This window comes from Sorex araneus, chromosome 1, assembly GCF_027595985.1.
Source record: "Sorex araneus isolate mSorAra2 chromosome 1, mSorAra2.pri, whole genome shotgun sequence".
Classification (NCBI taxonomy): Eukaryota; Metazoa; Chordata; class Mammalia; order Eulipotyphla; family Soricidae; genus Sorex; species Sorex araneus.
In genome coordinates, this window is record NC_073302.1 from 442,861,685 (window position 1) to 442,884,992 (window position 23,308).

The following is a 23,308-nucleotide window of genomic DNA, read 5'->3' on the forward strand; positions in this document are numbered from 1 at the left end:
ATGATACTAGTATCCCTCTCGCCACCCCCATCCCATCCCCCACCACACCACCCTTCCTCTGCTGCAGCCTTTTTGTTCTCTCTCCTTTTGGATGTTGTAGTTTGCAATAGAGATATTGAGTGGCCTTCACGTTCTTTCTATAATCTACTTTCAGTTTGCATCTTCCAACCCGACTGGGTCCTCCCAACATTCTCTGTTTGGTGTTCCCTTCTCTATCTGAGCTGCCTTTCCCCCCAGCATGTAAGGCCAGTTTCCAAACTATGGGGCAGACCTCCTGGTTCTTATTTCTACTATTCTTGGGTGTTTATCTCCCACTCTTTTATTTTATATTCCACAGATGAGTGCGATCTTTCTATGTCAGTCTCTCTTTTTCTGACTCATTTCACTTAATATGATACTTTCCATGTTGATTCACTTATATGCAAAGTTCATTACTTCATGTCTTCTAACACCTGCATAGTATTCCACTGTGTAGATGTACCAAAGTTTCTTTAACCAGTCATCTGTTTTGGGGCACTCCATTTTTTTTCCAGATTTTGGCTATTGTAAACAGTGCTGCAATAAACATACAAATACAGATGTCATTTCTACTATACCTTTTTGCCTCTCCAGGATATATTCCCAGGAGTGGTATTGCTGGGTCAAATGGGAGCTCAATTTCTAATTTTTTTGAGAATCATCCATATTGTTTTCTAAAAGGGCTGAACCAGTTGGCATTCCCACCAGCAGTGAAGGAGAGTCCCTTTCTCCCCACTTCCGCACCAACACAGGTTGCTTTTATTCTTTTGGATGTGGGTCAGTCTCTGTGGTGTGAAATGATATCTCATTGTTGTTTTAATCTGTATACCCCTAATGATTAGTGGTGTAGAACATTTTCTCATGTGCTTCTGAGCCATTCAGATTTCTTCTTTGAGAAAATTTCTGTTCATTTCCATCCCCCATTTTTTGATGGGGTTGGAATTTTTCTTCTTGTAGAGTTCAACCAGAGCCTTGTATATCCTTGATATCAACCCCTTATCAGATGGGTATTGGGTCTACATTTCCCATTCTGTAGACTGTCTTTGTATTTTGGTCACTGTTTATTTTGAGGTGCAGAAGCTTCTTAGTTTAAGATAGTCCCATTTGTTTATCTATGTTTTCACTTGCTTGGCCAGTAGCATGTCATCTTTAAAAATAGCTTCAGTGTCGTGGAGGGTTTTGCCAGCCTTGTCTTCCATGTACCTTATGAATTCTTTGAGATCTTTAATCCACTTTGACCTGACTTTTGTACATGGTGTTAATTAGAGATCTGAACCCATTTTTTTGCATGTAGCTGTCCAGTTTTGCCAGCACCATATATTGAAGAGGCTTTCCTTGCTCCAATTCACGTTTTGTGCTCCCTTATCAAATATTAGATGATCATATACTTGAGGATGTGTATCAGGATATTCAACCCTGTTCCATTTGTCTGTGATTCTGCGTTTGTTTCAGTACCAAGCTCTTTTAATTATTACCACTTCGTTGTAGAGATTGAGGTTGGGGAGGGTGATTCCTCCCATATTCTTTTTCCCAGGAGTTGCTTTAACTATTCGTGGAGGCTTATTGTTCCATATGAATTGCAGGTGTGTTTGCTCCATTTCTTTGAAGAATGTCATGGGTTTCCTTATAGGGATGGCATTGAATGTGTACAATGTGAAGCTCCATTTTCACTGACTTAAATCTACATTTAAGACATTTCTGCAATTCCTATCGTGTCTCTGAGACAGGGTAGTTTACACTTTCCGAAGCCCATAAATTCTGCTCCAGCTCTTGGGTTCACAGGAGATCAAAAGGTAATGGACAATGGACCAAAAGAGATGGTCAAATATATAAACTAAAAGGCCATAAATAAATATAGGGTGTTAGTCTTAACGCCAGAGATGGACTCTAAATTAACAAGACATCTCTGGAAAACAAGTGAGAATCCTCTCATCCGTTGATAAGTAGCACAAAGACCCAGTTTTCATATATATGAGCCACATATAAAATGAGCCATACTTAACTTAGTCCTATACTAAGTTATTCCCCGGCTGAGGAGTTTTTTTCTCTACTATTTACTCTCCAATAAGCATTCCTATCTTCTAACGCTGACTCTGATCATCTTTATTACTCAATATTTTCACTCATGAAAATATCAAAGAACCTAGGACCTGTGGATGAACACAGAGATCCCAGTTGACCAGCTGCTGCATCAATAACAAGGCAAGAAGCATCAGTAGTAGCAGGAACAGTTGTATAGTGAGAGTTCTACGAGAAAACAGTCACAGGTGATATCACTTTAAAGTCCTTTATGTTCAGCTGTGAAAAGTTGCCTATTTATCTTTTTTTTGTGAACATTTTTTCAGATTTACTATGTCTTAATAATACATTTTAACATTCCATTTTCGTTTATTACATTTTTTGAGTTTCTGCCTTTATTGTTTTAAGTAGCAAATAAGTATTTGTTAATTCCATCCATTTGAATGCAGTCTAAAACTTCATTTCCTCTTGTGTCTTTTTTTTTTAATTCTTTTATTGATTCACCATGCGGAAAGTTACAAAGCTTTCAGGTTAAAGTCTCAGTTATACAATGCTCAAACACCCATCCCTTCACCAGTGCACATATTCCACCACCAAAAATCACGATATACCTCCCCCCTTCCCCCCGCCTCCCCAGCCACCCACCCCGCATGTGTAACTGGTAAATTTCATTTTACTTTCACTTTACTTTGATTACATTCAATATTTAAACAAAAAATATTCACTATTATTGATTTGGAGTTTCTCCCCCCTAAAGTCGATCTGCTGAAAAGAAAGCATTTGGTAATTTGTTTTCCATTGCCAAGAATGAAGAGATATGAAGTCAGGAGGCCACACTAGCAGCAGCATAGTTTTGGATTTCTGTATTTTAGTATTTTAGTAACTAAGTCCAGAGAAATGTCTGCCAGGAATCGCAACATTGTAAGCTTGTACTTCTCAGTTACATTATATTCCACATATGAGTGCAATCTTTCTATGTCTGTCTCTTTCTTTCTGACTCATTTCACTCAGCATGATACTTTCCATGTTGATCCACTTATATGCAAATTTCATGACTTCATGTTTTCTGACAGCTACGTAGTATTCCATTGTGTAAATATACCAGAGTTTCTTTAGCCAATCATCTGTTTTCGGGCACTCTGGTTTTTTCCATATTGTGGCTATTGTAAAAAAGTTGCCTATTTATCTTTTATTTTCTGACATAGCTCCTGTCTCTAATTTTGCTTCCTTTGCTTTTTCATGAACACATGACTCTAAAATTTAATTTTATATATATATATGTAAATATATATTTATACAGGTATCTTAATTCTTTGGTCTTCTTTGTTCCTCTGCCACCTAATAATAATGGATATGTTTTTGTTTTGCCAGACAAGGTTAAGCTGGAATGCTTCGGTGGTCCATGTGGTTCAGAAGAGCCGACCAAAGACATGTGCTCAACCACTAAACAGCATCCCAGCCCCATTACTTTTTGATTTCTGCTTTACATTTCAGGTGTCTCAGGTATGACAACAAAAACACTTTCTCCAAACAAGGGGGACATAGTTTTAAATCTTCCAGGAAAGATGTACTTTTTGCTGTTTTTGTGTGGCAGCAGTGAACAAACAAGAAATTATGTCTAAAATGATTGGGTTATTAGAGTTTTAAAAAATCATCAGTATTTGTTTTACTGTCCACTGGCATGTAGCTTTCCCAAGGAGATGTCTGAAACTAGTTTTAAAGTTTTCTCTTTTTATGTGATCTGTTTATCCCATTACTTTTATAATACAAAGATATTCAATAGATTGCAATGAGCTCTTTGCACTTCAATAATACGTTTGTCTAATTATAATTATTTCTCTCTCCAAATAGATAAACCACGAGTTTGATTTGCATTGTCACTATAAGATATTTATCACCTTCAAAGATAATTTAATTTCAATTATTTTTATTACTCATGCAATACTGGCTTTTAAACATTGTTTTTCTTGTTTAAAATAATTAGTATATTCATTTAGAAGTTTATTACCTCTAATCCTATCTAAAGCCATATAATTTTCTATCTATATTTTCTTGATGCCATAATCTCAGTTTTAAACGCTGGTTAAAAATTACTTATTTTCTGTTCTCTGTATTTTTTCTTACATTGCACCTAAAATATACAGCAATTTTCTAAAAAGTTGTTTAGACTTTGAAGTAGATCACACATTATTTTGTATATAAATAATACATTTATAATATATGGACACATATATATGTATATTTATATATTGGTTTGGGGCCACACCCAATGATGCTTAGGTGTTACTTTTGGCTCTGTGCTCAGAAATTACTCCTCAGGGACTCAGAGGACCATATGAGGTGTGGGGATTGAATCCGGGTCAGTCAAATGCAAGGCAAACACCCTAACTACTGGACCATCACTCCTCCTCCTTGTATGCATTCATAAACATAACTTAAATTTTGAATATATCAGGCATTTGTATTAAAATATAATTAAAAATTCCTTTGTTTATTATTATTTTTAAAATCTAAGTCCTAGTGTATTGTTGTCTATTGATGAATATATTTCTGTCTAGAAATAAGTCAATTGTATAGATTTATTTACTTAATGTTTTGTTATTAAAGATTTTCTTAGTTATATACTGAGTGCAATTACTGACAGTACATGGCATTACTGTAATTCCCAGCAAATGTTCTGACTCAGGTGACTAGACCGCTAAAGAAATTTCTTACTGGAACTTTCTAGCCCTTGATATGCCCACACCCAGTAGTTGTTAAAACTTTTCCTCATCTTGTATTAACCAGAGATCTTGCCTGTCTCTGACACTAACAATTGTGCTTTTTATATTTGGGAATAAGATATATAACAGCTTACTGATAAATTATGTTTCTTTTGTGTTTTTGTATAGATGGTGATAATAGTCTCACAGATTTAATAAATACCATTTCCAGAGATTGCAGATATGAAAATAACATTTATTCTGCCTTAAACAAAAGCACTGATAGTGTAAAATAGAGTGGCTCAATTTTTAATGTAAAGAGAACCCTCAAATTTACAATCATTGTGAATATAAAGCATGATGATAAAATATATCCCGTTCTACTATCACATAAAATAGCATATGTTGATCAGAAGTTATTTTTCTTATTTTTGTTATAAGTATGTGTTTCATAGGAAACTTTATATATTTGAAATGCAATGACTACATTTTGGTAGTATTTTGAGTATTCATTTTTATTTGTCATTTTGTTTCTTATAGTGGAAAGTCATGAAAATTACATTGAGCCAATATTGCCAAATCAATTTTAAATCAGAAGCTACATTTGTTTTTATCTCCCAGTGTGATTCAAATGATTCACAAAATACTAGCAAACCATTTGAATATTGGTTGAAAAAATAAAAAGACTAGAAGAAATAAGATAAATGTTTCATTGCTTTCTTTGGTACATAAAATCCTTTACCTTTTAACCAATAGAAGATTTGTTTGTCATAAAAATATAATATATACAGGCATATAAACAATAAAACAGTAAATACTTTTCTCCTACTTTTACAAGTGTTCTACCAAAGTAACAAAAGCTACAAATTCCATACACACACATATATATGTATATATATGCATATGTATGCATATATATATATATATATATATATATATATATATATACTGGACTGGAGCGATAGCACAGCACGTAGGGCGTTTGCCTTGCACATGGCGATCGGGGTTTGATTCCTCTGCCCCTCTCAGAGAGCCCGACAAACTACCACGAATATGCAGAGCCTGGCAAGCTACCCGTGGCATATTCGATATGCCAAAAAGAGTAACAGCAAATCTCACAGTGGAGACGTTACTGGTGCCTGCTTAAGCAAATCGATGAGTAACGGGATGACTGTGAGACTGTGATACTGTGATATATATATTATATTATATACATATACACACACACACACACACACACACACACCATGGTGACTTCATGTTGCTGAAAATCTAGAAGTGAACAAATGAAAATCAGCTATCAGGAGTCTATTTAGAGAACTGCAACCACAGACAGATTGCAAAAGGACATCTAGAACCATTCCAGGAGAAACTAAAATTTAATCACGGAGGAAGGGGAGAGTCGAATGGCTCTGAGCCCTCAGTCTTTCTACTTCAGAGCATCCCACTGAGCGAGCTGATGCCAGCTTAGGCTAAATAGTTGATCTATTTTTGCTCTTCTCAGCGCCGCTACTGCTCTTCCCTGTCAGAGTGTTGCTCTTGAGAATAGCACCTAGCACAACTTTTTGTGTATGAATCTCCACTTCTGGTCTGCCACCGGAAACTCCCAAATGTGGCACCATCCTCTCTGCAAATGCTAACTCAGACTTCATACGTGGGCAGTTGGGTTATAGTTCAGAGTGCTGGAGTACATGCCTTACACACCTAGCCCCGCTGATAAAAATCTATCCATACCTTTCTAGTTGTACTTAAACTTAGAAACAACAGTACCTAAGCACATTTCTGCTGAAGGTAGCCGGTCGTTCGGATAAACCAGTTTTAATATATAATCATCCCAGGACACACACTCCTGCCTGTTTATGGATTCATCCTGTGTAGATGATCCTTCTTTGATTTTGCTAGTTGTATCATTTGTTAACTGATATCTTCAAGGGAAAATTACATGGTCAGCACCCTTCACAATTTAGGTAAGTTAATAAAGGGAATAGAGGGAAAAAAATACAATGGTTGCAACTATATATGAATGAACTATGATATCCTTTCTTCCATTGGTCACAAAACCATAGTCAACATTCATTATGTTTCACTTGTTTATTTAATGTTCCTTTTTGCTTCCAGTGAGTGCAACCACAGGAAATGTTACTTTTTTAACTGACAGAGTGTCTCCAACCTTTATTCCTGCAGGATCTAATCTTGTGGTTGTTGTATCAGATGATGGTACTATTTTTAATACGTGTTACCAAGCAAGGGAATTCCATATGCAAGAAAAGTCTGCACGACCCAGCAGGGATCTGTCCCAGCCTTGCAGAAAGACCTCAGGGTTATTATTGGAATCAAGATGAGGGGCTTGAAAGTCAATTATTTGAGAGATAATATTTGTTGCAAAAAGATTTGTTCTGGTGCTAACTACTCGGAAAGATCCCTTCAAAGTTTTCTTACTCTTATTTGGGGAGTTACATATGGGTGGGATGGAAAATGGGTTAGGCAAAAGAAGTGATTAGCAGATCAGGGGAAGAAAAGGATCCTGTCTCAGCACAGTCCACCCGTGTCTGTGCGTGGCTTAATGAATGCCCAGGGGAGGGTGGTCTGTTTCTTGTATAACTTTTGTAAAATGTGCTAAAACATCCTGCATACACCTCTGGGCTCTACAGGCAACCTACAGGACTCTTCCTGAGTAGACATGTTTAAAACGAAATATAAAATGCACGCAAAGAGCTTTAATATTGGGAGATAAGCAAAGGTTAAAAAAGGGAGGTTGTAAGCTCTTTTGCACGAATGCTTATTTGCTCACACAGGAAGTTGCTTCTGTGTCAGAGGACGGGGGGCGGAAATCTTTCCCTGTTGATTCTCTGTCTGGGCTCTTCTGAAGCCGGAGAGCAAACAAATGAACATTGGATTGTTGGGGAGAAAAAGAACAGAGAAAAATTCATACTGGATGTATATGGAATTTGATGGCTGCCAATTTTAAAGCATAATGGGGCAGAGCAGAGATAGATCACATGGGGGTGACATCATTTGACAGGAAGAGAACGAATGAATCTCATCAATACCCTTGAGCACAGGTGAGAGTCTCATCTAGAGACAATAATGTTATAAACTTATATCTAATCATAAACAGGACCTGACAAGTCGCTTTTTTTTTTTTAGATCAGAAGGAGAGACCCAGCCAAACTTGATGAGTTATCATCCACAAGGTACCTTGGTCTGCATCATAAAAGAGCCGCCCCCTTCATGAAGATAGTAATTTCTTTTTTTTTTCTGGTTTTGTCTTTTAATAGTTTTTCTTTTATTGAATCACCATGTGGAAAGTTACAAAGTTTTCAGGTTTAAGTATCAGTTATACAATGCTCGGACACCTATCCCTTCACCGGTGCACATATTCCACCACCAAGAATCACAGTATACCTCCCCCTTACCCCCCACCTCCACAGCCCCCCCACCCCGCCTGTATAACTCATAAATTTCACTTTACTTTGATTATATTCAATATTTCAACACAAAACTCACTATTATTGTTTGGAGTTTCTCCCCCCAAAGTCAGACCTGCTGAAAAGGAAGCATTTGATAATTTGTTTTCCATTGCTGAGAATGAAGAGATGTGAGGTCTAGTGGCTGATCTTCACCCATATTCTAGATCCTCTTTCATGTCCTCTGGAAGAGATGTTTCAGCATTTGCAGATATTTGTTCCCATACAATATAAATCCACTTACAATTTACAAAGGTGACAATTCTGCATATTGTGTCATATTTTTTCTGACTAATCTTTCTGATATTTGTTTGTTTATTGACCTGTTCAATCCCAAGAAGTTCCCAGGAAGTGTGTGTGTGTGTGTGCATGTGTGTGTGTATTTGTGTGTGTGTGTGTGTGTTTGGGGGAAGTGATGGTGTTATACTTCTGTACTCCCCTAACTCTTTTTATTTTCCAAGTTGATGACTTAATTCTTTTTCTTATTTAGAGAAGTTCTACATATTAGCATTATATTAAGAGGTTTTAGTTTCTAGATATTGAATAATGTGTATAAGCATAATAAGGTATAATAAAAATGCTGATCAAAACAGAAGAACATTTTTATCCTAGGACAGGGAAGGGGATAATCTAATTTTGCCTGACATTGTTTGTACCCTATGCTGGGGGCTTATCTCTTCCATGTCAAAACAGAGGGGGCAACCATCATAAGATTGAACAATGAAAGTTTTGAAGTATATTAGTTGGTCAATAAATAAAATGGTTTGCAAATTATAGCATCTACCTCTATTGTCATTCAGAAAGTATTTTCCTAGGAAGAATGCATGTACAACATGGCACATTTGAGGGAGGGATAGAGTAAAAATATTTTTTAAAATATTTTATAATTATACTCCTCACAGTTGAAATAATTTAATGCAATAAAAATTAATCATAAAGGGGCTGGAGAGATAGCACAGCGGGTAGGGCGTTTGCCTTGCATGCGGCCGACCCGGGTTCAAATCCCAGCATCCCATATGGTCCCCTGAGCACGGCCAGGGGTAATTCCTGAGTGCAGAGCCAGGACTAACCCGGGTGCATCGCCAGGTGTGACCCAAAAAGCCAAAAAAAAAATTAATCATAAAGATATTATTTTATGTGCCTTTGTAATTTCCTTTAGACACATAAAACCAGCAACTACTTTAGCACTTTCGTAGTTTTGACATATAGTGATATAAATGTAAGTCAAATAAAATAGAATTAAAAAAGAAAAAAACAACTGATAATGGAAAGAAAACAGTTTGCATTTTGTGCCATGTTTTCCTAAACAAAAAGTCCAATGAAGCAAGGTCCTTTAAGAAATAGAGTTTATATTAAAGTTTTATGCCCATTATGTTTTTTTTAAGACTCATTTCATGAAAGGAGAAATGCATATTCATAACAAATTAGGTGAAGCCTAGAAGTCAGATATTCAAATGACTCTTTTCACTGGAAAGTCCCTCAGGCCATCATGATTGATTACTCCTAATTTCCTTTTGAAAGAAAATGTCAGGCATAGATGCTTAACAGAATTTGAGCTTTAAGTGTTTTGTGGAATCAGTGGCTAGAGTTAGGAAAGAATATTTAGAGTTTTCTATGGACAAAAGCATCTGAGAACTAGCCAATTTTTTCTTATTTTGCTTGCTTTCACGCCACACTCAGTGATGCTCAAGGGATTACTCCTCCTTCTGTGCTCAGGGATCAGTCCTGGTGAGCTTGGGGGACCATATGGTGTGCTGGGACTCAAACCATGGTCGGCCGTGTACAAGGTAAACACCCTACCTGCTGTGCTATTGCTTGGACCCCCTGGCAGTTTTTCAACCAAGCACTTTAAGCAATACAATAATAGTTATTTATTGAAAAAATTTAATGACGAGTTTAGGTGTCAGTGGATGGCAATGGGAGATTTTGTGAGTACGAGGCGAAAGGGAAGGCATCAGGGAAGGCTCCAGATGTGGGTCTAAGTTTCCACCACAGGAAGACATACAGCAACGCTAAACGCTTACTGAGAAAATACAATAGACTTCAAAACAACAAATATTTAACTTCAAGAAGTCAATTTTTGGGGAGATGCACTTTGACCAGACCCTGATAGGCCAGCCAGCTTGAAGATCAAGTCTAACCCCCTCCCTACTAGGCTGCAGTGAGCGAGGTGCAACGCAGTTGCTTCCTTAGCTCTTCCACCTTCACCAGCTAGTAAATTCTCCAAGGGCTCCCTCCCTCTGCTGGCGAATGTGTCCCCAGAGTCTTCAGGGATGAGATGTTGTGTACCCAAACTCTGCCCTCCGCTGCTTCTGAAATACTGAGCTCATGGGTGGTCTAAGGAGAGGACTTCCTTTTTATGCAAGTTCTATCTTTGATCTTGCTGCTTTTATTATTCTATATCTGTCTTTGCCTTTTGTCTATTCTGATTATAATGTGTCTTAGGATTTTTTCTGTTTGGGTCTGTTTTGACTGGGACCCTTCTAACTTTAACTCTTAAAAATGACACCCAACAGATGGTAGAAAATATTTGTTACTAGGTCTCTGATAAAAGCTAGCAAGAAGACACAGTCAATCCCATAAAAGCTAACAAGAAGACACAGTCAATCCCAGTAAAAACAGAAAGAAGATGAACAGAAATCTCAAGAAGAGCAGACAGATAGACAACAGGTCTATGAAAAAATGCTCCAAGTCACTTATCAAGGAAACACATATCAAGTGACAAGAAGATATCATCTCACACCAGGGAGACTGGTAAATATCTCAAAGAAAAGAAACCAATGTTGACATGGATATAGGGAAGAGGACCTTTTGTCCTACATTTCTCTACGTTCCCCACTGCTGCTGGGAATGTCTACTGATTTAACCATTTTAGAAAAAAATGTGAACACTTTTCAAAAAACTTAAAATTGGTCTCCATGTGACTCAAAAATTCTACCTCTCAGTATCTAACTCAAGGACCCAAAAACTAGTCCAAAAAGATACTTACATTTCTACATTTATTGCAGTACTATACATAATAGCCAAAGTCTGTATACAACCTAAGTATCCACAACAGATGACTAAACAAAGAAACCATGACTTATACACTATGGATTCTACTTCACCATAGGAAGAGACAAAATTAGGCAATTTACTGCCACATCAATGGATCTGGAGATTACCTTGCTAATAAAGTTAGCCAGAAGAGGGACAGGTACAGAATGATTTCTCTCATGTTTGGGTTATAGTAAGGGGATAATAAATGATTGGAGACAACAGAACTTGAGAATTGGTCACAAGACCTGTGAGTTTGACCTGGCAAAGGATGGGGAGATGGGATGAGGTGTATTGGGGGACACTGGGATGACGGTGGAGGCCTACATACACTCTAGAAGAACTTGTGGTTCTGGATTGTTGTATGCATGAAACTCTATCATCAATGTATTAGAAACCAAAGTACTTAAAAATACAGTTGTTTTAAAAATAAGACAATCCTTGGGCTGGAGCGATAGCACAGCGGGTAGGGCGTTTGCCTTGCACGCGGCCGACCCCGGTTCTAATCCCAGCATCCCATATGGTCCCCTGAGCACCGCCAGGGGTAATTCCTGAGTGAAGAGCCAGGAGTAACCCCTGTGCATCGCCGGGTGTGACCCAAAAAAAACCAAAAAAAAAAAACCAAAAAAATAAAAATAAAAATAAGACAATCCTTATAGAGAAATGTTTTACTTAAAAGTGATGAGATTGCATATATTTACAATTTTCAAAACAGATAACATAAAAATTTGAAATTTAACATAAAATGGTTTAAGAAACAATGTATTCCTCCTATCAATAGTTTTGTCTTTGCCTTCAGTAGATATTAAGTTAGTCAAAATCTTTGGTAATATTTTTCTTCTCTTCCCACTGTACCATCAAATATACCTTGAGAAGATTCTTTAGAACTATTAAAGCAAAAATAGTTTCCATTCCCACCAATAATTGATAATGGTTCCCTTTCCTCTGTCTCCAAATAATACTATTATTGCTGGCTTTTTCATATAGATATTTTACTTAATGAGAGGAGATAGCTCATGGCTGTTTTTACTGGCATTTCCCTAATAATCAAAGATGATAAAGAATATTGTTTGCTGGCACCATGTTGCTGATCTATACATGTCCATTGTAGAAGTGACTGTTTGGTCAGTTCTCCCCAAGTGCCTGATGTAGATAAGTGAAGTTGTTTACACAATGGAATTATACTTGGCTCTCAGAAAAGAAGAAATTTCGTCCTTTGCTGTAACATGGGTGGAACTGGAGAATATCATGCTAACTGAAATATGGTAGAAGAAAAAAGAAAGCAGATCCCCTGTTCACAGGTGGTATAAAAAGAAAACACAGCAATAAATAGTGTCTAATGAAAATAAACCCATTAACTCTGACGAGAGAAGTGAGGTTAACAAAGAGGGTGGTGCAGAGAGGAAAGGTCCATTGGACAGTGATGAAAGGACATTGACACTTTGGTGGTACATATAGCGTGGTAACATGGGATCACCTAAATAAATAACATCTGCACTCTTAAACTAGTATTACCTCAATAAGCTAAATACACCCAAATAATAAGAAGAAAGCAAAGTCAGAATGCCCTGAGGCTAAGAGTTTAGAAGATGTGACATTTTGTCTCTTGGGAAATCTAGCTGGCCACATTCTTTTAGCTTTGATTGAATCAAGAAAGATGTATAAATACCTTTATGTTGATTGATAATCCAGAGCCCTGGCTGGACAATACTGGCCAGTACAGATTAGACAATGGATCCACCATCAACTTTCCTTTATTAGGACCATAATAAAAACTGCACTCCAGGAAAGAAACATGGGATATATAATTGTATATTGCATATTTCTCAAATGCTCATGCATAACTTTTTAAAAATAGGCATGAGTTATGAAAAACTACTATGGATAGATTTTTAGTCATTGAACTCTTTCAAGCATAAAACCTGACCACCATTTTCTGTCTTTGAAGTCAACTCTATAGTCTATTGGTAAGAAATATTTCCCAGTGGAAGGGGTATCCAACTATTAAAACACCTCTACCCTTTGCCCTTTTCTGTTTGGTTGGCTATGTGCTTTTAGGAGGACAGATATTAATTTAATAATCTTTCATTCATTGCTTACTCAGTAAACTTAATACAAGCATATTAATTTTGCAATAGTTTTTAAATCGAATGCTTAAAATAAAAATACTGTCAGAGCAGCATTCATTCAAAAAATAAAACAATTACCCTGTTTTTAGGTTATGGAGGTCACTCAAATTTGTTGACTTGTAACAAACTTCTTTTTCCATATTCAAATCAAATATGTAAACTTGATGGAATTAAAATTTGTAGGTACCGCCTTTCTAGGTTCTGGGAATGTGGATATTCCTGGGGGGCTTTATTAGAATAACAAACAAGCATTTTCCTTTTCAAAGATGATTTTTTAAATTTCATATGATATTAGTAGTTTATGTTGTTTAAGTACAGGTCTGCTATTAGATAAAATTATATTAATGCACACTTAGGAAAGAAGTAGGTATACTATAGAAAATAAGAATCACAATGTAATAGAATTTTTTATTTTCTCCTATCAGATCTAGTTAATTGAATTTGAAATAAAAGCATATTTAAAAATACTTAAAGGATATCATAGCTAGGCCCAGAGAGAAAGTACACTAATTAAGATGCTTTCCTTGCACATGGCCCAACTAGGTTTGATCCCCAGCACTCCATATGGTACCCTGAGCACCTCAAGAAGTGATCTCTGAGCACAGAGCCAGAGGTAAGTCCTGATTACAACCATAAAATAAAATAAAATAAAATAAAATAAAATAAAATAAAAAGAATAAATATTTCTTATTTAGATTTAATTTTAAATTACTACAGGTAGTACCATCTCTGCAAAATACTGTAGTTTTATAAGTCTATCTGAAATATTTTTCTCTGAGATATTAAATATTCATACATTTAATTTAAAAATTTATATAATTTTTTTCTGATAAACATCTAACACTTAAATTTGCTATTAATTGAGGGAGGGCTGATTACTATTTTATAACCTAGAAGAGAAATTCATTATCTCAACTAAATGAGTGATGCTAAAATTCTTTGAAAGTAAAATTTATTCCATACTTATCCAATACAAATAGTCAAAATAATAGTCAAAATAACAACAATAACAAAGATAGTTTCTTCCATATGTTTACACTAAAAATATTAGAAGAATACTTTACCCAGTAGATGAGATTGCATAGAAAAGATTGCTTACAAGTACTAAGTTGCTTGTATGAAAATAGGCTTTGCCACTCTTTCATAGACAATATTGTTATATTATGTTTAAATAAAACTACTGAGTGGTTTGGAATGCAAACCCAATAAGTGCCCTGAAAAATGCAAGAATTCCACATTTTCTTCTTCAGTTGGGAAAAGAAAGTCTTCAATTTACCAAAGTGGTATTTTCCACTGACACTTAAAAATAAAATCCCTATAATATCAAGTCTGACGGCATGAGAGCAAATCAGTGAACTTCTGTAAATGATGAGTCTTATCCTGTTGCCTTATTGTAGACAATAGCTTTGGCATTTCTTTTTATTTAAAAGTATAAGTTTGTACTAATAAATTCTTTGAAGGTAATTTTATTCTCACTTGAATCTGTGGGCAGAACCGAAAAGCTTAATTTTAAAATTTTTTTTTGCTTTTTGGAACACACTCAGCAATGCACAGGGGTCACTCCTGGCTCTGCACTCAGGAATTACCCCTGGTGGTGCTCAGGGGACCATATGGGATGCTGGGAATCGAACCTGGGTCGGTCGTGTGCAAGGCAAACGCCCTACCCGCTGTGCTATCGCTCCAGCTCCCTAAAGCTTATGTTTTAATTCCTCTTATGGGGCCAGAGACCTAAATAGGCTCAACCTATACTTTACATGCAGGAGGTCCAGGTACTATATGCATACTTTGAATGCAGGAGGTCCAGGTACCATATGATTCCCTAAGCTGTGTGGGGTGATATCCTGTAACAAGTACAACACCTTCTAAAATGCTCTATGAATACAGAGTCCCCTCCTTCTAGAATAAATAAAACAATGGATTTATCTTAATCAATTTTTTTTCTTGGTTTTGGGACCATACGAGATCTGGTGATGCTCAGGGCTTACTCTTGGCTCTTCCCTCAGAGATGTCACCCGGGAGTGCTGCGGGGACCAAGTGATGCTGGTAATTAAACCTGGGTTGGCCACAGGCAAGGCAACTTCCTTAGCCTGCATGCTATCTCTCTAGCCCATTAGTCAAAGTTATTTTTGAGCTGTATCAGTACTTATAAAAACCAGTCATTTCGAAGTATGATAACAAGCACAGATTTCAACTGAAAAATATTTTCCTATGCCTGAGTTTTTGATACAGTAACTTTGTTTGTCAATAATAGATGCTTCTACTATTGTAGCACATTAGTTAAACTACAACAGCACCAACAAGGAAATGGAAATGAGTTGAAGAAGGTGAGGGAAGAAAACATTATCCATAATACATTATCCATACTTCATTTATTCTTTCTACAAATATTTACTTTTCTTAGTCTGTTACTAATTAGAATCTTCTAAGGAAATGTTGTTTCTACAAGTGATTTATTTTCTGTCAAAACTGATAACATTCTTCAAACACTCCTGTCCCGCTTCCAAATCTTTGTTCATGCTATGCTACTACACAGGAAGTCAGTGAATGACGGACGCTGTTTGTTTCTTTGTTAATTAAGGACATAGAACTTCTGTGATACCCAGAGCACGGGGCTTCTCTGTCTTTTAAAAATCCTGTCATCTCTTGTACAAGAAATTACTGGCAGAAACTTGAAAAAGTACGTATGATTTTTCAGACTGGGGGAAGTATAAACTGAAACAAAATGTCCTTCCAGCTCAGAGAAATCTCTCCATAAACGTACAGAAGTCAAACCACTCTCCTTTGGGAGAAAGATGCACTTGACTAGGGTGTGAAATCCAGCACAGACTGCCCACCAAGACTGTCCAAAGGAAGCTTTGCAGACAGAAAGACATTTCATGGAGCAAAGCAGATGCATACCGTTACAAACACGTTCTCAAGACAGACAATAACGAGACCTCAAGTAAGAGGACTTGACAACATAATTTGTCACACATAGTCCATTCTATCTTCATTACGTGGTTGGAGTGACCTGCAGTGTTAAGCTGGTAGGTTTCATACAAAGGGAAATGGACTTTTCATATCATTATGACAAGTGGCAATTTTGCAATGTGGAATGGAGGGCCCACTGTAGGTTGTTAAGGTCTTGTCTCTTTTTTTTTCTATTTTTTATCACACCCTTCTGTACTTAGGGACCATCCCTGTCAGGTTCGGAGGACCACATGGGTGTTTGGATCAAGCCAGGGTTGACCCCCTGCAAGGCGAGTGCCTTACCTGATGTACTATGGCTCTTAAAATGAGTTGAGTTCTAAGTTTGGATGCTACCTTCCTAAAGAAATTGAGATGCACAAAGCTACTTGCTTTGATACTTCCTTAATATTCCTTCAGTATTTCTTTGACATTTCAAATACATGATTTACGTCTTCTGGATAAGAAAAAGCATTCTTAGTTTTGAAAGCTTATGTAGATGTTTATTTAGCTCTTAAAAGATTTACGTACATTTCAAAGTTACAAAGAAATAATGGAATGATGAGAAGTGTTTTGAAGTTGAACTCTCCAAGGAAATGAAGGCTAAAGGAAGTATCTTCCCTTATCTTTGATAAAGAGAATACCTTTTTGGATGGGAGCAATAGGACAGCTCGTAGGGTGTCTGACTTGCACGTGGCAGATCCAGGTTCAATCCCCTGAGCACTGCCAGGAATAATTCCAGAGTACAGATAGCTGGTTCACCCCAAAAGCCAAATAATTAAAGAAAATACCTTTTAATTCTTGCTCCTACCAGACTGAAACTGCGTAGCTGTTTCAAGCATGTGTTGGCATTTCGTCTTGTCAGTCATCAGAGCCTCTGTTTTTACCGCCTACTCTATAAAGTAATGAAGTTTCAGTGGACAGTTCTATGTGCTCTTTGGGTCATTTTGCTTTTCTGAACAGGAGTGGATGACAGGTTAATATTTAAAGATTTCTCAAAGGCCAAATCTTTCACAGCTGAGTTTCCCCATGAGGAATGCGATGTGTTAGCCTTCTGATCAGGGTGACAAGAAGTGGGACAAACCACCTTGCCTGGGAGGGCTCCGGGTATGTTCAGATTGCATTTTTGTGATGGACTTAAAATACTGCCAATGGGGTCTTTTCTCTGTTTCTCATCCTTGTCAGCAAACTATGGGCTGGAGCCATAGCACAGCGGTAGGGCGTTCACCTTGCACGTGGCCAACCAGGGTTCGATTCCTCAGCCCCTCTCTTGGAGAGCCCCGAAAATTACCCTGCCCTCGCGGCAGAGGCTGGCAAGTTACTCCTGGTATATTCAACATGCCAAAAACAGTAAGAAACAAGTCTGACAATGGAGACATTACTGGTGCCCGCTTGAGCGAATCGATGAGCAACTGGATAACAATATTGGTGACAGTCGGTAAACTATGGGTCCTTTGGCCTTGTTATTGAATACTATATCTCAACATTGGTTTGGAGCCATAGCACAGCGGGTAGGGCATTTGCCTTGCACGTGGCCTACCAGGGTTCGATTCCTCTGTCCCTCTCTGAGAGCCTGGCAAGCTACCAAGAGTATCCCGCCTGCATGACAAAGCCTGGCAAACTACCCATGGCATATTCTATATGCCAAAAACAGTAACAACAAGTCTCACAATGGAGACATTACTGGTGCCCGCTCGAGTAAATTGATGAACAACGGGACGACAGTGCTACGACAGTGCATATCTCAACATTATGACATTGTTTTCTCTTCTTTCAGTTTTTGGTTCATGGCTGTTGGTCCAGGGCTTACTTTTGGCCGTGCACTTAAGGAATCGCTACTAGACAAGCTTGGGAAATTATCTGAGGTGCTAGGAACTGAGTATGAGTCAGTGGCATGTAAAGTAAGCACCATACCCTCTGTGCTATCTCTCTAGCCCAGAACAAACACATATTATCAGAGATAATCTCGCTCCACTGAGTATGAGGAAAGGCAGTAATGTCAAAGAAATACTGACAGAATATCAAGGAATTATCAAAGGAGATAGCACTTCTATCTCCCAATTTCTTCTGGATTTTCACAGGAGAGATAAGTCAGAGAGGAGATAAACTATAACCAAAGTTTATTGAAAAAGAATAAAGGTGGTCATTTGTCTCAGTTTGGTGGTAGTTTCCCAACAGTCTGAGTGAAATAAAGAACTGGTCCTCCACTTAGTTTTATATTAAAGAAATCAATTCCAAATACAATATATCTTTGGATAATTGATGTTTGGTAATTTTATCTGTTGGATATAGAAAAATATACTGACTTTGGAAAATGGAATTAAAATATTATATTTCAGAAGATGTTGTCAATAATCCTGTACTGAAGAATATGTACTAATTAATGAATTTTAAAGCTTATTTATTTTAGGACTAATGATTTTCGAATATTTTCCATGTATTACATCTTGACTGAGGATTTAAAATTATTGAAAATATTTATGTTAAGATAAATATTAAGATATTTTGTTCCTTTTTATTTTTTATGCTACTTCTTAAGAAGTTTTTCCTTTTATTCACTTTTCCTGATAGCGGAGTCCTTGCCATTTATCATGCTACATTTACTGTGAACTGAATTCCACCAGCCAGTTCTTGATGACTACTTCTACCTAAAGACAATGCAATAAATCACAAGGAAAGCACCTTTGATAAATAAATATATATATATATTATGGAATTTTGGAAAGCCATAAATTAAACTTTTAAGTTTCTAAATAATGGGTAGAGTACTTTCATTCCCAGAAAAAAATGACTCATCATAATCTACCCTTTCTCTCCTGCTAAATTCACTCTAACACCTTGACAAAGAGAATAACTATTTGAGGATTCAGTACCACCACCAAACTGATATATTTGCCATTTTCTTTTTGCTAGTATACCTGCCCTTGACGTAAGCCCACTCCAAACAAGATGCTGGCGTTGACAGTTCTGAGAGAATTCAGAAGTCATCTAATCTGGCTCAAGGCAAGTGTGTCCTGAAGTCCCCAAACAGTAAGAATAAGAATAAGAATAATAAAACTAAGAATACAAACCCCCCTGATTCCCCTCCATGATTTTACTTCTTGGGTATGTGCATAATCCTAGAGTAAAATATAAGTGGCTTTGTTTCTGTCATAGGGCATTTGAGTAATAACTAAATTCAAATATTATACATATTATACATTATAATTATCAAAAATTATAGTCATGTTAATATATTATATTGTATATATCAGCTAAATGATTGCATTAAATGTAAAAGTAGTCAGTGCAAGTGATTACATAAATTTCTGTCATAGAGGCAGCAATAATGTCGCAGATGCAATCCGCAATTCTGTGAGAGAGACTTAGAGAAGCAGGTTTCTCAGGAGAATAAACTATTTTTTTTCTTAGGTAGGAGATTATCTGATGGGTTTGTAAATTTGAGGCAGCTGTAGGTGCAACTTTGTGATGGAAAGAAGACTGTTTCCTCGTCCCACTGCCTTTTTTCTCGCCCTGGTTTGTCCTTTAGCACTGGATACGACGCATTTTCATAAGGGAAAGCAGAGTGAGTGAATAAAGCACGCCTCTCTGGCCAGTGAACCTAAAATGAGCCCCAGGAAATCAGACTTGTATTAAGGGAATCGCAGAAAGGAGTTTAGAGGAACAACATCAAGAAGATGTGGCTGGAGCAATAGCACAGCGGGGAGGGCATTTGCCTTGCACGTGGCCGACCCAGGTTTGATTCCCAGCATCCCATATGGTCCCCTGAGCACCGCCAAGAGTAATTCCTGAGTGCATGAGCCAGGAGTAATCCCTGTTCATCTCCGGGTGTGACCCAAAAAGAAAAGAAAAAATTTATGTGTTTTGGGGATTATCCTTCAAGTTTTCAAAAGTAGCATGACAAGGATTTTGGAAATGTGTTAACACATAGACTATTACCTGGTTCCCAGACTTTCTACTGCTTTATGTAAATGCAAAATATATCCACTTGGCATATCAAATACTTTGAAATTTCGGTTTAACTTGAAATTACAATCTAAAAAGGCTGGTTATCATGTATAGACTGAGCTCAACAAAGTTGATGGTCCAAGAAAACACAAATGAGCAAACCAAAATATCAATGTTCATATTATTGGAGAACAGCCTATTGCAACCAAACTATTTCAACCATATTACCTCAGCTACGCTAATAAAATAAAAAGGATCTTTTCTGGGTAGTATATGGTTTACTAATGAAGGGCTAAAGGGCCTTAAGTGCACAGTCTTTACTCTGGATCTGTAGGGCAAGTTAAGAAGAGAAGAATCTGGAAAGTTCAAGTTTTTGAACCTGGTAAAAGCAAGATTCAAACCACTGGCATAAAGATGCAGCTGCCAGAAAATCACAGTGCCCAGGGCTACAGGGACAAAAAAACTGGCCACCACCAGGCCATTAGAGCAAGAGCTGCAGCCAATATTTTGAGGGGGAAAAAGAAATTCACTGCTGGAAGGGCTTCAGTTGCTGAACGGTGAGAGCCAAGATTATCTGTCAGTTGGGAACAAAGAACTGTTGAGTGGATTTTCACACTTAACTGCAAAGTCAGCTTAATGCTATGGTAATCCTGCGGGGACCTTGGCATCTCTCTCCACTTAAAATCACCTGGGATAATAGCATGTACCAAAAAGAAAGAAGTGGTTTTCATCTTCTGGTTTGGCAGTGTCCTTTTTAAAGGCTTCCATTTGTACAGTCTGATATTGATCGAGCTGACAAAGGGGTAATATGGTTTGCAGAGCCTCTGTCCAGCCTCACAAAGCTTGGCAAGGATGGGTGGGTTTGAAGTTGGAAGGGGATGAATGATTGGCAGAGTCCAACTCAGTGACTACATCACTCTCCATTCTGTGTGAATATGGATGTAACTGCATCGTTCGAACAGCTCCGTCTCCATCTAAGAAGCAGGACTTCTTTTCGAAGTGTTGCTCTTCTTACCCTCTATCCACAAAGAGGAAACAGTTTTATATTTCTGTTCCAAATCTGCTCCTACAGCTACCTCAGATCTACAGATCCTTTGGATAATCCCCTATTTAAGACAAAAATTAATGTCAACAGAACTTGTATAAAATATAGAGGAGAAAAGAGTAGATGGAGAGGAAGAAAACTATCCAGATAGGCACTAAAATTATAAATAATACAGTTGAACCTTGAACAACACACGAGGTACTAGTCTCAGATACAAACCAGTTTATATTCCACGTGTAACTTAGAGTCAGCCCTACATATTTAATGATTTCACATTCATGAAATCAACCCACCAACACCTGGAGGGGTTGAATCTGGTGATACTAAACTCACAGTTACTAAAAAGCAAGTTCAACTTTTGGAAGGATTATGAACATGAACTGTTGAAACTAGTGATTTCGGAGCCAGCTGTTTAAGCAAGGAGGAAATATGGAAAGCTTTGATTCTCCCTGTTTCTCTTATTAGTCCAAGGACCTTTCCTTGTTTCTTTTGCCTTAGAATGAAACCTTGACTTGTCAAGGTCCCTTACCTGTTTAGTAACCCAAATAGTCTGTCCTGAATATGTTCCACCTTCAGTGGTCTTTCCCGTTTTGGCTGCTAGTTTTCTGAGAGGAAACTAAGAGGAACAAAATAATCAGGAAAGTCCTTTGAGTTCTAGGCAAAATCTTTTTTAGTTTCCAATCTTAGATGCTAGGTCATCTCCTCTTGGTAATTAGGACCAGTCACAATGTTCCAGTTGGGTTCGCTGAAAAACAGGAGCCTACACTGCCCAAATAACTATTTTATCTAAGCTCATAAAGTCATTATCCTATCCCATCTTCTTGTGAAAACACTTCCCCCTAGGAACTGATGAATGCTATACTCGCAGGATTCAAAATATTTCAATTAACGTAAATATGAAGTATTAAGTAAGATTTCTTGATTCTTGGACACATGCAATTTTTACTAAAGAAATGATAGCATCTTGCAATAATTCTCTGATATGGAGATGTACTTTATACTTTAGGGCTTCTATTCTTTCCCACATCTTTTTTTAGGATGTTGACTTAACTGGACAGCATTTGTTATATAAAATTGCTTCATAATATAGGTAAGACCTGTTAGCTACACTTCTTTTACAATGAAATGGGTAAGTTTATCAGATGTAGTGCTTTCTTTCTTCTTCTTTTTTTTCCGGAAGGGGGTGTCACACTGGCAATGCTCAGAGTTTACTCCTGGTTCTGCAATCATAAATCACTCCTGGCAGTATAAGGATGGATCATATGGGACACCAGAGATCAAAAATGGGTCAGCTGCATGTGACACAAATGTCCTACCCCTTGTGCTATCACTCTGGCCCCATGTAGTGCTTTCAATAGTATAGTTCAACACACAAAATATTTGAGTTTATGGACTGGAGCAATAACACAGTGGGTAGGGTGTTTGCCTTGCACGCGGCTGACCTGGGTTTGATTCTTCTGTCCCTCTCGGAGAGCCTGGCAAGCTCCCTAGAGAATCCCACACTCAAGGCAGAGGCTGGCAAGCTACCTATGGCATATTCAATTATGCCAAAAACAATAATGAGTCTCATAACGAAGACGGTACTGGTGCCCAATTGAGCAAATTGATAAACAATGGGACGACAGTGCTATACAGTGCTATATGGATTTCCATAATATATATGTATATTATATAGATATATAACAGGATATTATATCTATTATTGTAATAGACATTATATATGTAGTCTGTATAGTATATGTATATTATAATATAATAAATATATGATGGCCTGTTAGTGCCAACATCAATTGACCTGAGGGTAAATCCTTATCTATAATCATATTGTCATTGACGTTGCTTGGCTATGAAATTAACTGTCACTACAGCATGTTAGTTCAGTAATTTATTAAGCAATCAGTAGAAAGAACTTGTATGAACTGAGTAAGATATGAACTACTATGTATAAAACATGCTGTTTTGCACTGCACAAGATGTCCTTGAGTGAACACTAAAATT